Source organism: Eucalyptus grandis, chromosome 5 (assembly GCF_016545825.1).
Source record: "Eucalyptus grandis isolate ANBG69807.140 chromosome 5, ASM1654582v1, whole genome shotgun sequence".
NCBI classification, from domain to species: domain Eukaryota; kingdom Viridiplantae; phylum Streptophyta; class Magnoliopsida; order Myrtales; family Myrtaceae; genus Eucalyptus; species Eucalyptus grandis.
Window position 1 is genome coordinate 43,804,744 of NC_052616.1, and position 12,792 is coordinate 43,817,535.

Sequence of the window (12,792 nt, forward strand, 5' to 3'; positions counted from 1 at the left end):
GGTTCCTTACATTACTTGAGAAGAACATGTGTATCGTATGATTATATAAGAGAAAAGAACACAACAAGTGTTATAACTTTTGTACAGTGCTCACTTGAGTGTCATAATATTTCTTTTGATCACTGAAGTATCATAATTTTTTTATGGCGCTACCTTGAGTGCATTAACATTTTTTTCCAATCATTTGAGTGACTTAACTTATTAAAAATGTTCATCGCCAATGTCATGCCATGTAAGATTTTCAACAACTTTGGGTGAAACTTTTTAAAAGTTGTGGAATTTAAGTGATTAATTAAAAGTTGTGACATTTAAGTGAACCTTTTTTTAGAAGTCATAACACTCAAGTGGTCGGAAAAAAACTTATGACGCTTGTGATGTCCTTACATTCGTAGTTGCGCTACATTGGCAAATCATTCAAAGGTTTAAAACCAAATTCATAAAATTAAAAGTTTATGACTAAATTGGCTATCATACAATAGATTTAGAATTTTTGAGACAATTTATCCTAGTATAAACTATAGCATATGTCTTACTTACAATTAACATCCCTATAAGGATGAATAGCTCCTGAAAAAGAATCAATTGATTCTCTCCTAATTGGTTGGACTGTCATGCATTCCTAAGTGAGCCAATATGGTATGGTCAAATCCATCAAGATTATCAAAACTCTACTTGTCCATCCGATTGGGGATTGAGAGGTTGTGCTAGATGAAAGGGCTAGTAAAAACACTTAGAATGGGGTGAATAGGTGTGAAAACAGATTTTGTGAAATGTAGTGAAAAACTTTACTTTTAACCTGAGTCTAGTTGATTACAGACTTTGCAGAAGGAATTAGACTTTACAGCTATTTTAAAACGCAGAAATATATTGCAGTAAATAAAGTAAAGGAGTTTAGGAAAGAGAAAATGAACACAGAATTTATAGTAGTTCGGCTTAGATTAAGCATACGTTCACTCTCTCACGCTGACAACCTTCTGGCTGATTTCCACTATGAATCAAAAGAGAATTTACAATCTTGCGATCTCGACTTCTCAGTGAAGAGTCTCTACTGCTCTCACGAAGCCATAGTATAAGTTTCTCTCTCTTTTAAGTACAAATTTGAGCACAATGTAAGAAATAACAATTAAATGGGAAGCTTCAGACTTTGGAATTCTTCTTTCACGCACTCTATCAAACAACTGGAGTCCTCCTTAAATACTCCTTCGTGCCTTCTCGACCATTGGCATTTTCCAAAAGAATTCTTCCAATCAACCCATTGGACAGAATCAATCAAGGAGATCTCGAGCCGTTTGAAGATTGTAATGAAAGCTTGCCAATCCTATTTGCCCATACAATCAAGATCTTGATTTCCATAAGTAGATTCTTTCCAAAATAACTTGCCTTCCAAAATTATTTGAAGTATGTAAATTGATTCCAATAAAGATAACCAATCTCGTAGGTGATATTTCCAACCAAAAGACCATATATATCCTGTACGAACCGAACCTTTGAAGAAAGAAGGATAATCCCTGAGTCTGGTTAGGTCTTCATTCTTCACTTGTGTTCAGTCTGGAATTTGTCAGAGTAGGCAGACTTATGTTGTAAGATAGACTTTGTCACAAAAGTCTGGCAATTTTCAAAATAGAACTTAGATAAGTTTTGTCAACTTCAAAATATCATAGGAGTTTTCTCCAACACTAGATTCTAGATTACTTTTGGGAATCATCCCCATGACTACATGACAAATTTTTCTATTCACTGCAGGCTAACGACTAAGTTGGAAATTTTGGATAATAAGCATTGACCTAAGGATTATCTAGTTTTATCAATAGTCAGAGGTCTTAAATATAATTCCTCTCTCTTTCTACCTTCTTCTCCTAAAGTTAAGTATACATATATATATATATATATATATATATATATGGGTAGAGGAAAAGATGTTTTTATTATAAAAAAAAAAAAAAGGAAAATATGAGCAATTCCCTGTATTATTCAACCACATACATGCATTCGCCCTCGATTAGTTTATAGGTTGTTTTTCTGACCAACCATGTGAAAGTCAGATCTATGGCAACAATGGCAGAATAATGGGCCATGAATAATATATATCCTAACTCATATACAATGTCAGATCTCTTAAAGAATTATGGCCATGAGTCATGTATATCAAAAGTCAAAACTCGGGTAGTCACATCTCTTAAAGAATAGAGAGAAGAAGAAGTAAAACATCAACAAAAAGTACGTTTGGCAACATTTATATTCCTGAAGATAATTTCTTTTCATAAATAATTATTTTCTATTTTTACTCTTTGAATAATTTATGAGTAAAATAATGTATTTAATTAATTGCATAAAATTTCTATTTTCGGAATTAAAAAGAAAAAAAGGGAATGCATTTGGTATGACGTACAAGTTCTTTTTGTAACATAGAATTTCTTTTAATTTTTTAATAATTTTTGAGATTTTTATTCTTTTCTTTTTTTCCTCGCTTCTTCTTCCGTTGCAGGGCATGGCCGTTGCTTGCAGGCCAAACGGTAGAAGAGAGGCCGGCGACCGGCGGCTGATGGACAACGAGGAAGAAAAGAAAAAAATGACTTATTTTTGGAAATTGTTCCTTGAAACAAGAAATTACTTTTTTCTACTTCTTATTTTTATTCCAAATTTATTTCCTGTTACTTTTTTATTATAGAGAATAAAATAATTAATTAATGTTATCAAACAAAATTCTGTTCTTTTTCTATTACGGAGAGCAAAAGAACAAAAAAGTAGGAAAATAGAATTGTTATCGTACGGAGCCAAAGTGTATCTGTTACGAGGAGTTGCTAGCTGGCTGAGGTGAGAGATGGGGACGTCGGCTCGGCTGAATCGAAGGGAGAAGACTCAGGATCCGAGGAGGACTATTATAAAAGAGGCTGGCCTTTAGGACGAGGGATCTTATGCTGTTCGACAGTTACAGGAAAGAATCGAAGTTGGTCAATAGCTCATATCTCAAACGCGAACAGAATGTCGCCAGCCGAAGCAGGAGGCGATGATTACACGCAAGACGGAACCGTCGATCTCCGGGGAAACCCTGTCCGGCGATCCAAGCGTGGCAGATGGACCGCCTGCTCCTTTATCGTTGGTACTCTCTCTCTCTCTCTCTCTCTCTCTCTCTCTCCCCAACCCAACAAGTATGACGGGGAATATGCGAGCATTGCTCGGGACGAAGTGTGTCTAAAGATCGAATGAAAGCAAACTATAGACACGCAAGCCCTCCTGAACATGCTTCCAATACTGCAGAAGAAGTAGGCAGAAGTGCCAGAAAGAAACAAAAAAGAAAGACACTATTCCAGCTTTATAAACACAAATAGCTGATCCCTTCTGCTTTGAATTATATTCTACACAAGTGAGATTTTCACCTGGTTGAGAATCGAGATGCACGTAGGAGATGGTGAATGGTCGACAATAATTGTTTTTTGTCACGGGTTATGTCCCTAATTTCAGCTCTTGTCTAATCATAAACAGTGGAAAACTAGCTCCTTATCATTAACTCCAATGGTACGGGCAAAATTCGAAGCATCCATTTGACCCATTTCTTTTTATATCTAAATTTTAAACCACACTTTCTGAAAAAAATTTAGAAAAACTGATAATAATCTCCCAATAATAAATCTTGAGTTCACGTCTTTCTTAATGTCGTATTTACCTCTCTTATTATATATTTTTATTTTTAGTCTTAAGCTAAAATTCAAAATTCGAATGAAGAAAATACATAATGCATTATAGTTGATAGTAGTCCCATGATACTTTACAAAGTTTTTCATGATAATACATCATCAATAGGTTAAAAACGCAATGATGTTTTTATTATAGTTTTTCTACTGAATCATGCAAAGCCTTGTGTACTTTTCATTTTCCTTCCTTCATTTTCCATGATTTTATGGTCATACATATTTTCCTACTTTAATCGTGCACTGAACATATTTATGATTTCTTAATATGCAATCGCACTCTTAATGTATCAAATCAGTTGGTTTCACATAATTAAACATAGATTTTCACGATTTTCTTTATTTATACATTACTTTTGTTAGCATGATAAAAAAACACTAGTGAAATCCAATTTTTCATTAGAAAGAAGAGTAAAGACCATCGAGTCATATTATGTCACATTAGATTTTCAAGAATTATTGCGATATCGCATTTTTTGAAATTACTTGTGTTAGTCGTTAGTTGTTCGGTTATTCTTTGTGTTGATCTGTTGACTAAATGGTGCAGTATATGAAGTCTTCGAGAGGATGGCATACTTTGGAATCTCATCCAACCTCGTCGTGTACTTGACCACGAAGCTTCACCAAGGCACGGTCCAATCGGCCAACAACGTCACCAACTGGGTCGGCACCAGTTGGATCACTCCCATCCTCGGCGCGTATGTCGCGGACGCCCATCTCGGCCGCTATTGGACCTTCGTCATTGGGTCGGGCATCTATCTCGCGGTACGTGTTATACAACATTGCCCCCAAAGCATATATCCCGTATAGAGTCATCATTACCTTAGACGTGTGAAAATCATAACGAGCTAGCCTAAAAATTCGGTGCTATGAACACGTTATGCTAGCAAAGCATGTGATCCAAGTTGGGTCGATCTTGTTTAGTTAATAGTCAAGCTCAAACCCGCTCAATCGCTTTGAGATCGGCTCGAGCTCAAATTCGTATTCTTAAAATACAATGGGGGCTTTTTTTAAAACTGTATCGTTTAGCTATTCATAATAGCCGCATGTGTATGCGAATGCAGTTAAAAACGTCCGAATTAAGCCTTCGGGCAATTAGTATTTTAAACTGGAGCTCGACCCGGTCAAGTACACGTGAATGACGGGAAGTGCTCGACTTTTCCCGGACACCAAAGACTTGAAATTTTGACCGGGACACACGTGGAGGATGCCCAATGCTTCCAATTATCCGGCACAAAAGATAAATAATGATTAATTTAGTAATAAAGACAAAATATGATTAGCTAGAGAATACTTGAGTCTATGGATTAAATTTAAAAACCCAGTAAAAAATGTATTACTTTGGCAATTTGTAAAAGATGACTAATTGTGATATTTTTATTGTATTATCACCAACTGTTTTAAAAATTTGAACTAATAAATAAAGGTGTGGTTTAATATTTAATTGTTCTAATAATAACTACCGAATTAATGTTGCTTATTATCATCTTTCTAGACACATGTAATGTGGAGAAAGCATCTTATCTTATACACCAATGAGAATTGAAATTTTCTTTATTTAACACATTACCTTTATATAATCACTTAACTGAAATGCGATTCTGACCCCAAAAAAAAAAAGATACTTTTCTTTGCCATGGGTGAGACGATTAAGCATACCTAGCTCACCTGATGCAGGGCATGTTGGTGTTGACCCTGGCCGTCTCGCTTCCGCGGACTCAAGCCGCCTCCGTGCTCGGCACCCAATGCCAGCAATTGCAAGAAGGCCTCCCTGCTGCAACTCGCCGTCTTCTACGGTGGGCTGTACACGCTGGTGGTCGGGACCAGCGGGACCAAGCCCAACATCTCGACGATCGGTGCGGACCAGTTCGACGATTTCGACACGAAGGAGAAGGCCCACAAGCTCTCCTTCTTCGACTGGTGGATGTTCAGCGTCTTCTTCGGGACCCTCTTTGGCAACACCGTCCTCGTGTATATCCAGGACGATGTGGGCTGGGCTCTTGGGTACGGTCTCCCTACCCTTGCGCTCGCGGTCGCGATTGCTATCTTCCTTGCGGGCACCCCTAGGTACCGGCACCGGGTGCCTGCAGGCAGCCCAATCACGAGGATGGCGCGGGTCATCGTGGCCGCCACGAGGAAGTGGAAGGTGCAGATCCCAAGCAATCCGAACGAGCTCTATGAGCTCGACCAGCAAGAGTATACTGGAAAGGGGAAATTTAAGATCGACTTGACACCAACATTGAGGTTGTAATTTGCTTCAAAATTCTATTGCTTCTGTATTCTAATCTGAAATGTTGATACATCAGCTGTCCATTGAAAAAGTTTCCCTAAAATGGGCGATCATTTGATAACACATCGACTTTATGTCTTTCGTTCTGTCATGATTTAGGTTCAACTTTTTGCTCTATCCATCGTAAGTTGAAATGCTAGTTTTCATAAGACAATTGCTATCATCAAATCGCCATCACATGTCACGCGTTTTCACATCAAATTGGTTGATAAAAATCGTACGTAGATTCCTTATTTTATAAGTGGCAAAAGGATGTTATCCATGGACAATTGATTGAAACAAGGATGTGCAGCATTTGAACATTGTGTAGCTCACTCTCCATGCAGATTCTTGAACAAAGCATGCGTCCGAACCGGCTCGACTTCTCTGTGGAAGCTAAGCTCGGTCACCCAAGTCGAGGAGACGAAACAAATGCTGCAGATGATCCCAATCCTGCTCGCGACTTTCGTCCCAAGCTGCATGATGGCTCAAATCAATACCCTCTTCGTCAAGCAAGGAACTACCTTAGACAGAAGCATGGGCAGCTTCAAGATCCCCCCGGCGAGTCTAGCTGGATTCACGACCGCACCGATGCTCGTGTGCATCGTGGTGTACGACCGTGTCTTCGTCAAGATCATGCGGAGATGGACCAAGAACCCGAGAGGCATCAGCCTTCTGCAGAGGATGGGGATCGGCCTTCTCCCCCACATCATGGTCATGACCGTGGCGTCGTTCACCGAGAGATGGAGGCTCCGAGTGGCTAGGGAACACGGTCTGGTCGAATCGGGAGGGCAAATCCCGCTGACGATCTTCATCCTGCTTCCTCAATTCGTGCTCATGGGAGTGGCCGACGGATTCCTGGAAGTAGCGAAGATGGAGTTCTTCTACGACCAAGCGCCGGAGAGCATGAAGAGCCTGGGCACGTCTTATGCTATGGCCACTTTGGGGATCGGGAACTTCATCAGCAGCTTCCTACTATCGACGGTCTCGCGCCTCACCGAGAGGAACGGCCACCACGGGTGGATACTAGACAACCTGAACGCGTCGCGCCTCGACTATTACTATGCCTTCTTTGCAGTACTCACCCTCCTGAATTTCGCGTTCTTTCTGTTCGTGGCGAAGCACTACGTGTATCGCGCTGAGGTCTCAGATTCAATGGTGATGCTCGAGGAAGAATTGAAAGGGGCGGTATCAGAGAAGGTACATAACCTGGAAGCGCTGGCGCCATAGCCCTGGATAGGTCAATTGCAATTTGCAACGTATTGGGGTTGCGTCGATGAGATGACTGTGAAACGATGCTTATTGCCTAAGCTCTTCGCGTCATCGCTACAATGCGCGCTTTTACATATATGTACAAAAGATGATGACATTGACAACTATCAACCATGGTTTTGAAACCCTATTTTTGGAAGTTGTAAAGTTTTCTGCTTGATGCATTTCTTTCTTTGCAACTTAAGTCTTTTATAATGTACTCTTAGGTATATAAATACCTTTCTAAACTTAATGAAAATATATAACAATTTCCATCTCAATAATAACAATGATGATACTAATCTATTTTCACTCAACTATTTCTTTTTTTTTTTTTTTTTTTTGAACAGAAACAGAATGCATTACTAAGTAACGTTTAAAGCAAGTTACAGCAGAAGTATCCGCACACAACAAATCCAAAAGAGCATACGGGGTTACTAACCCAATTTCTAGGAAGACAACCCAATCGATGAGCTTTGGCAAGCCGATCGGCGACCTTGTTCGTATTTCGAGTACAATGTGCTAAAGAGAGGCCCGACATCTCGCTAGTTTGCACTTAACCCGGTCCACTAAAGGCCGAATCTCCCAACTCGAGTATTCGAAGTGAAAACCCCATTTACCATCGTACTACAATCGAGTAGATATGCATCTCTTTTTCAGATCTATTCGGGGGCTAGCTTTGAGGAAATAAAATCAAGGGTTTCGACCGAGCTGTTGCCTCGCTTGCTCGCCCTGATCTCGCGTCTATATTTTTAGTAAATCCATCAACAACTCTACCAAGATCATCTCTGAGATACAAGCTATAGATCCGTGCGGGGGAAGGGGTCTTTGTTGGGTGTGGGAAGAGGAGACGGCATTCTCGGATCCTGATCCGGGTTCGCGTTTTGCTCCGGCCACCGTCATCTTCCCTCTCCGCTGATCTCTACTTTCCCTTTGGTCGTCTCGCTATGTTTCGGGCAAAAAACTCTCTTTGTGGAGTTGCATTTTCGGAACCCAGGATCCGGGTTCTCGTTTGCTCCTGGTTGCGAGTCATCGTCCATCTCCGCCGATCTCTACTTTTTCCTCGGTCATCTGCTGAATTCGGGCAAAGAATTCGATGTGGAGTTTCGTTGTTGTAGGTGTGGGTCAACTCCGGTTGGATCCGCTCCTCTTCCCAAAATGTTGAAACGAACAGGTAAGTATATTTCCTGTTTTTTATTTTTGGAGCAAAATCTTTGGCATGAGTCTCTGCAGAGGTGCTTTGTTGCTCCACTGTGGTGTGGGTATCTTTGCAGGGTGTCGGAACATCCCCCTACTTCCAGTCTGTTCTGATTTGGGCTTTGAAGTTGATGACGTCCTCCATCTGTTTCTCCTCTTCGCAGATCTGGTGATCCTCTGTGGCTGGCGTTATATCTGATTTGCGTCCATGGATTCAGTGAAGCTTGTTTGTCGTGTCTGGTTGAGGTGTTGCTGTCATCACAGACTTTCTTTTTGATGAGATATGAGCCCGTGGGTAGATGCGGGTTGTTGGATGCCACTTCTTGTTGCAGATCTGTTACTACTCTGTAGCCTTCTCCTGATATGGTCGGCGTTGGAGAGGAGTCCGGGGGTTGGGTGTTTTGGGTATATCGGGGTTGCTGACTTGTTCCGTGCAGGTAAGGGCAGCCACGACTTCGAGGAGTGTACCCTGTGTCGTTGGTTAGATCTTCCTCAGCTTCACTCCAATTTGGATCGGATCTTGGGGAACTGGAATTTGGGGGATAGGTAGGCATGACCGGTATCGAGTCGCTCGTTGACATTAGCTCCGTGGGTAAATCTGAAAAGCTATCAATATTGTGCAATGTAGGTTGTCTGCTTGAGGTTGACGATGTACTGTGCGTGAAGGCCGGCCCGAATGATGCATCTATATTAATCTTGAGGACACCAGGCTGTGGGGGTTGCCATTTTTCAAGTAAGTCAGCGGCTTGCCTCTGTTTTGTCAATTTAGGATTCCATCTGGCAAAGCTATCTTTTAAGTTGACGGCGCTAAACAGGGTGCGATGGAAATTGAGGGGGCTCTTCCTGAATATGAAATGATTTCTATCCTTCCATATGCACCATAATACATTTGCAATCAATTCAAAATTATGAGAGTGCCTTGATCTTGTGTGAATATTACCCAACCATTCATCAAATCTAGTTAACCCCACTCGATTCACTTGAACTTGCAGGCCTGGCTCATTCCAAAGTTGTGTTACCCAAGGGCAAAGAAGAAGTGTATGTTCGATCGTCTCCTGGTTCGATGCCGCATAATGGACATATAGGTGCAGGTGCTACCCTTCTTCCGTACATGCAGATTATCCAAAGTAGGTAAGGCATTTTGACATGCACTCCAGAAAGAACTTTATTTTCGGTTGGATAGCTGCCTTCCAGATATGTTTCCATAAATCTGGGTTACATTGGTAGGATGTTGTTGGTGTTTGATTGCTTGGGTTCATTATGTGCTTTCTATTCATCAGATATCCGCTCTTCACCGTATAACTTCCCGATTTATTGCTTATCCAAACCAATGTGTCTTCTGTAGTTGGTAGGCCAATAGGGGTTGCTAGAATTTCCGACACTATTTGATGATCAAACATTGAGCGCAATAGATCCTCTTTCCATGTAGCATTTTCAAAGTCTATCAACTCAGCCACCTTGCGAGGTTCATTTCTTGATGCAGGTCCTCCAATAATTCCCATCTTAAGCCATTTATCTGTTCGATTGAAATTTTGTTTCCATTTCCCACTGCCCACATAACTTGAGGGGCTATCGCTTCTCTCCCGGCTAGCAAACTTTGCCATCCCCATGATGGACGCGATCCTTTTCCTGCTTGCCAAAAGTTACAGTTCGGGAAGTAGAGACCTTTCATAATTTGACTCCACAAAGTGTCAGGGTGCTGAGAAAGGCACCAGGCTTGCTTGCCTAACATAGCAACATTAAAGGTTAGGAGGTCCTTAAAACCAAGACCGCCTTCCTCTTTTCTTAGCTTGAGAATGTCCCATTTTCTCCAGTGTAGACCATTCGCTTTGTTATTATTTCTCCACCAGAAGTTAGCGATTTTTTGCTCAATAGCTTTGACAATAGAAACTGGGATTCTAAAATAGACATTGCATCTTGGGGTATGGCTTGCACTCTTGACTTGAGAAGTGTTTCCTTCCCGACTCTTGATAGCAAGTGTTCCTTCCAACTCTCCAGTTTCATATTTATTCTAGCGAGAATCCAAGCGAACACTTCTTTTTGGATGCACCCCAATCGATGGCATTCCTAGATATTTTCCCGTTTTCATAATTTCTGGAACTCGTAGTTCAGACGCCATATTTCTTCGTAGAAGTTCTGGACAGCCCTTGCTGAAAAATATCCCCGATTTGTTTAGATTTATCGCTTGACCTGATGCGTAACAATATTGATGTAGGATAGACGCCAAATTTTGACACTCCAATATTGTACCCTCAAGAAAAAGATTGAATCGTCTCGCAAAAAAAGTAGATGTGAAAGAGTAGGACAGTTTCGGTTCAATCGTCTTTGCGTAGTGTACCTGCTTGAAGGGCTTGCTTGATCATGTGGGAGAGTACATTAGCCACAATGATGAATAGATAAGGAGATAATGGATCGCCCTGGCGAATACCCCGAGTTGGCTTGAAATACGGCAAGGAGACTCCATTGAGCTTAATGCTATATGACACGGTTGTAACACACTGCATGACCCATTTTACCCATTCTTCACAGAAACCCATCTTTCTTAGGCATTCTTGAAGGAAGTCCTACTCTATCCTATCATATGCTTTCTGCATGTCTAATTTAAGGACTGCTTGGAACTTTCGATGACGGTCTCTAGTTCTTAATCTATGAAGGACTTCCTGAACGATGAGGATATTATCCTGTATTTGTCGGTTTCCAACAAAGGCGCTCTGTTCTGCTTCAATGATACCTGGTAACAGGGGTTTCAGTCTATTTGTAAGGATTTTGGATATGATTTTGTAGGCAAAGTTACACAGGCTTATTGGTCGATATTGTTCTATTTTTTCCGGGTTTTGGGTTTTAGGAATGAGTGTGATTTGTGTTTGGTTAAGGGTGGGGTTAAGGGTTCCAGTCTCGAAGAAATGTTGCACCTCTCGACATATATCTGCTCCTATGTCATTCCAATGATGCTGGAAAAACAAACCATTTAACCCGTGCGGTCCGGGAGCTTTAGTAGCTCCCAGTTGGTGAGCAGCAGCTTTAACTTCTTCCATGGTTATGGGTGCAATTAGAGATTGATTCATAGTTGTATCCACCAAAGTTGGGATATAATCTAGTACAGGCTGAAAGTTCCTTTGTCCTTCTGACGCATAAAGATGTCTGAAAAAGTTGACTATCAAGTCCTGAAGATTTTCTAGAACAACAAAATAATTGCATATGATGAATTAAAAAAATGCTAAATTCAGTTGCAAAGATAATGACAATTTCAATGGAAAATTTCTCATACTGCAATTACTAACAACTAAACATAATATTTCTCTATGATATACAACATAATAATGCAATATTTATTAACTGTTCTAAAATCAATAACATAAGATCAGTTATCATTTTTTTTCGTCACCTCTTATTATTTGGAATGTTCATTTCAATAACTGATTCACTACTCAATCGTTCCTGTGACACAAGACTTATAGTATCGTTTTTGGATATGATATACCCTACCATTTTGTTGTCAGAGGCACAAATTGCTCTTTCCTAATATCACTGGCTCCATTCTTGTCAATTTTGATCATAACCCTAATGCCTTTGATTAGCTTGTTCTCCCGAGGTGAATTGTGAGGGATTTAACGAATTCTCCCGATGGGGGTCTGGCTGTTTATATTATAATATTATATTATTATTTTAATTTATAAAAATATTTTTTAGAAAATAAAAAAAATAAAAAAATAATAATATAATACCCAAAAATATTATTTTTTCCAGAAAATCAGAAAAAGCTTTAAAAATAGTGTTCGAGTGGTTCTTTCCTTAAGATATGTGAAAAACCTTGAAAGAAACAAAAAAAAATGTGCTTAAAGTTCTTGGAAGCAAATGTTGGATTGTTGTTCGCACATTTCCTTTATTCCAATTATGCCCTTGTGGGAATTGAATCCTAGGACTCGTGATTGGTATAATATGTTGCATAAATATTTTACCTAAAGTTTAAACAAGATTAGGCATCGAAAGAGCATTAGTTGATTAACTAACATAATCAAGTCTCCGATCCTAGTTTTTCTAGTTGCATTGGATTAAAATATTTGTCCAAATATTTTATTTGAGTTTCTAATTGACCTAGCACATATCGATTAGTGGCATCTCTTAAATGAAAATGAATTGCAGATTCAAAACTAGGAACATAAGTCGAGAATTGGTGGGCTTAAAAGAGCCCAAACTAAACCTAAACTTAGTAAGCCATTAGCCATTTAGGGAGGTCGCGACAGCATTGTCGGGGATGATTTCATTAGCTTTTGTTGTACAATGTCTTCAGTCTATCCGTTGACCATATACAAGAGGTGCCAGCGCTGAAAACGATGAAATATGTACAATTTATTATTGTCAAACGACTATGCCTTCAAAAATCTA

General features: G+C 40.0%; 1 long non-coding RNA gene and 1 other non-coding gene across 4 annotated transcripts; both read left to right on the forward strand.

Moving 5' to 3' along the window:
* Positions 1 to 3,009: 3,009 nt before the first annotated feature.
* LOC104430242 lies at positions 3,010 to 7,188 on the forward strand. The gene is made up of 4 exons (XR_005551584.1): positions 3,010 to 3,100; positions 4,237 to 4,454; positions 5,367 to 5,933; positions 6,306 to 7,188. It is a non-coding gene; the product is annotated as a protein NRT1/ PTR FAMILY 5.2 (transcript).
* Positions 7,189 to 8,326: 1,138 nt separating this feature from the next.
* LOC120294124 lies at positions 8,327 to 9,329 on the forward strand. 3 transcript variants are annotated; one of them, XR_005551605.1, is made up of 4 exons: positions 8,327 to 8,383; positions 8,571 to 8,652; positions 8,844 to 8,952; positions 9,035 to 9,329. It is a non-coding gene; the product is annotated as an uncharacterized LOC120294124 (long non-coding RNA). The 3 variants fall into 3 exon arrangements; XR_005551606.1 differs by lacking the exons at positions 8,327 to 8,383; positions 8,571 to 8,652 and having other exon boundaries at positions 8,670 to 8,952; positions 9,035 to 9,139; positions 9,222 to 9,272; XR_005551604.1 differs by lacking the exons at positions 8,327 to 8,383; positions 8,571 to 8,652 and having other exon boundaries at positions 8,670 to 8,952.
* Positions 9,330 to 12,792: the final 3,463 nt, after the last annotated feature.